This window comes from Sinohyriopsis cumingii, chromosome 4 (genome assembly GCF_028554795.1).
Source record: "Sinohyriopsis cumingii isolate HCF-2022 chromosome 4, ASM2855479v2, whole genome shotgun sequence".
Classification (NCBI taxonomy): Eukaryota; Metazoa; Mollusca; class Bivalvia; order Unionida; family Unionidae; genus Sinohyriopsis; species Sinohyriopsis cumingii.
The window spans coordinates 148,713,451-148,717,634 of NC_142964.1; positions in this window are offsets into that span (position 1 = coordinate 148,713,451).

Genomic DNA, 4,184 nt, shown 5'->3' on the forward strand with positions numbered 1-4,184 from the left:
GATATTTGTCCCGGATTCTCGCAAGAAGTACTTCCTATGTTAGGTTAATATAGTGGTTCATACAAGAAGAATGTAAACGTTGTATTCAAGTTGTTTGTCCGATTTTCAGTGTGTCAACTTCATCATTTCCTTGCATAGTACAATCAACACTCAGTCTGAACTGCTTTGTTCGGAATATTTAAATAACTCTTGCCTGGGGGGAGGGGGAGTGATTGACAGACACATGGACAGACAGAGAGAAACTGTGAAATCTTGGTATGACTTTAATAGCTTTGTGATCCCAAAGAAGACGAAAGATAATAGCATATCTCAAATTTGCATTATAGCCGTGGATAATAAGGCGATTTTCAATAGGGCTAAAAGTAAGTTGTTTTCTCCAAGCCCGCTAGAAAGATACTCCAGAACATCCAGACCAGAACTATCTCATATGGTGCTTTTAGTACTTCTCTATCTTTGTTTCAGTTAGGTTTAACCGAAGAAAAAAGTCTATTTGCCAAATACAGTCTTCTATGGATAAAATATTTTTGTCGTTTACAGTGACAAATCTAAACATGGCTTTGGACTGTTAATCAACACGTGTATGTTTTCTTTCTTTTTCTCTTCTTAGTTAATTTCAAGAGAAAAATGTCTTCCAATCAACCTAATAGTGTCTACCTCAGCAAAACTATCGCATATATATATATATATATATATATATATATATATATATATATATATATATATATATATATATATATATATATATATATATATATATATATGAGAGAGAGAGAGAGAAAGATAGAATCCAAGGCAAAATAAATTTGATCAGTCTGCCGCTATTAAACAGTAATAACTTTCCTTGGAGAAACAATGGACGATGCGACAACGACGTATTGAGTCACCCTATAAAATGAGAACGGTTATAGCAGTAATTCCGTGTAGACTTTTCAGGAGGACAAATGGATCCAAAGCCAGTTCTATACTTCAAGTCTCTCTCCTCAAATCATAAGGGCAAAGTTCAGCAAGAAAGAAAGGCTTTTCGGTCGGCATGAGGGATTTGCTTATATTCAAACCAGTGACAATGTGATTTACAGATAATTTATAACTACCGCTTACACTTACACGGCGAGATGTAAAGAGTTCAAGACGCAAGTCCCTGCATGAAAAACGGTTATTTTTATTACTGGCTTATTTAAGTCTTTGTTCGAGCTTAAACAACAGAATCTGGCCAAAATGAACAGTACATTTCTGGCCTTTTTTTTAATACATCAATAGTATTTCAAAACCAAATACACTACTAAACCAATTCTTAGCAGCGATATTCTGTCATATGTGTAATACTTTTCCAGTCAACAAATGATAACTTCAAATATACTGTTTACAAAATATCAATGAGTGCCCAAACTAAAGCTATATATTTTAACATTGTGTTAAAGATTTGGAAAACAATGTTACCATGGTGTTCATTTTGTTCTCAAGACCAAAAAAAAAAACGGTGGCTACAAGGAGAAATCTCGTTTTAATCTGCAACTGTACCATTCCATTAGTACCCATAGTGTCATGTTGTCAACCATTTGCTTAGCGTCAATGTCAAATTTTCCTGGAGGCACATGGGTAATACTATTGTTGAACATACGGACATTGTTAACATTACATTTTCCCTTCTGGTCATTGGGCCATTTTTGAAACCATTTTATGGACTTGATGTCAAATTCCCATTGAGGACATATAACATGAAATTCCTGTTAGAAACAATAGAACCATTTTTGTAATTAAAAATAACATCAATGGTACAAAAGAGTATTCTCATACTAATGTTCCATTGAGATCATATGACCATGCAAAATAAAAACATTTTTGAAGCCTCAATTTTCAATTTCCATTGAGGCCAAAGAACTAACTGAATGTTAAACCTATGGACTTTTGACATGAAATTTACTTCAGATGCCATAGAGCTAAATTTCAGCGTGGCGGCTTAAAGTTAATGTCATTTCTACAAGTGTCATGTTGAAGCCATTCTAATGGTACACACGTCAGTTTAAGTTTTCTTCTCATGTTAGACTGAATCTTAATTTTCTCTCATTAGGACCATTGCTAAAACTATTATTATTAACCCTTAGTTCGCGGACTGTGACAAATTGGTTTTTTGGTGCCTTGATCTGTGTTTCACATTTAATCATGTTTCCAAGTAATTTTCATATCCATTTAGCACTTCTCTAAAATAGCAATATTGGTGAATTGTCTATTTTATAGTTCCTATTTGATATGTATAAATTTTTAATCCCTTATTTTAAAAACCAGGAAATATCCACACAAAAAATCATTGACAAATACTAGAATCTGCTAATATTACACATTATACAAAGAGCTGGGTATCAGATTGCACCTTCGCATTAAAATCAATACTTACATGTCTTCTTTACTTCAATTAGAAAATAATCAGTAAACCATACAAGTTAACATTCGAAGTAAATATTTAATACTTTTACCTTAATCATTAGTTAAATACTTTCTACCCTTATGTATATTTAATCTGTATTGTTTGTTGGCATTTCTCAATAATTATGTGTTATGCATATTTATCTTTTGTCACTTACCTTAGTTCAAAATCAAATTAAAGGTCTACTTGCCTTCTGACATTTATTTTATAAACAACTTAATCCAAAGCTAATAGTTATCTATTATTACTCTTATGTACATTTGATTTAATTATAACTGATTGAATATATATTTATTTATTTTAATTGAATTGTTTGTCAGTTTAAATTATTTTTATTTTTCATTACATGATATTGTAATGTAAATTTATTCACTAGAGAAGATACTTTTTTCAGAAAATAGTTTGACTTTGTTAGTTTATAAACACCAGGTGCTGATCTAAATCCTGACCTTGTTAAAATTTGTAGCAATTAACAAAGTTCTATCTTTATTTTAAAATGATTGGTTGTTGTCGAGTTCATGATGGAACTTCGTGCTAAAGATGTAAACAATTGTTTTATTTTTTATTTCTTAGAGTAAAATGATTGTTTTTTTTCAGAGTCACACTGGGTAGACGTGATCTTTAACAAGTACTTATCTTCTATAAACTTCCAGAAGATGATCACGTGTCCCCTTATTTATGTTTAGAATACGATATAACCTATGTTTTGGAGAATTATTCTCAGTAGAAGTAGAAGCTGGGCTGTTAAGTTTGAACTGGTATATTGTGCTGTTTGGAGTTATTTTAAATTAATTGCATTCAAAAGGATTAATTCTGTTATTTTTCTGGAAAAAAACATGTTCTCATGTCAGATTATTAATCAAAGACAGTTCTTATAAGAAATTTATTTAAATTTCCAAAACGGGAGTGATAATTCTTGTTTGCACAAGGAACTGTAGACTTCACCACTACAGATTGCAGCATACGTCATTGTCTTGCATCTAGGATTCTTCGTCGGGATTCCAACTTGAAATCAGTATAACATTTTGTTATTAGGACTTCAAAAATTTTATTCTTGGATAATTCTCGGATTCTTTTTTGTGGATTTGATTCTATAAAACCGTAAGTTCATATTTTTTCAATTTTTACAGAATTTTTAAATGGAAATAAATTATTGTATTTTTTCAAAGCTTGTTGTTTTCACTCTTTCTTGTGCTACTGTTTATTCAACGCTAAACACGTGACATAAGATTACCAAAACAATTATTTAGATCATTATTGCTGGATCTAAACATGTTCATTTGGATCTCGTCCAGAACATCGGTTTTAACTTGAAACTTTCTTAAGTTGTTGACAACTTGGAATGTTTTGGAGACGACTCTGGCCTACATCCTGGCTCTACTATTGTGTCTTAAATTTTATATAAAATGTTGTTTACTTGAAAAAGTATTAATTCCTGTCTTAACATCCCAAGCAGAATCAGTCTTAATGCTGTCTTCAATTTTTAATTTGAGTGGATTTATTCCTTAAAATTATTCACATCAATTGCAAAGTGCTCATGAATACTTCTTGGACAAGGCCAATTATTTTTTTTAATTCTGGTGAATTCAATCAGTGACATCTTGGATTATATATTATGATACATCAAAAGACTGTTAACTCATCGCCACATCCAATGCTAGAATTTATTTGTAATACCACTGAAATTCAATTGGAACTTCATACATTTTGTCTTGTGATAGAACTTTTAGGACTGTGTGAGATTTCATCTACAATACTATAT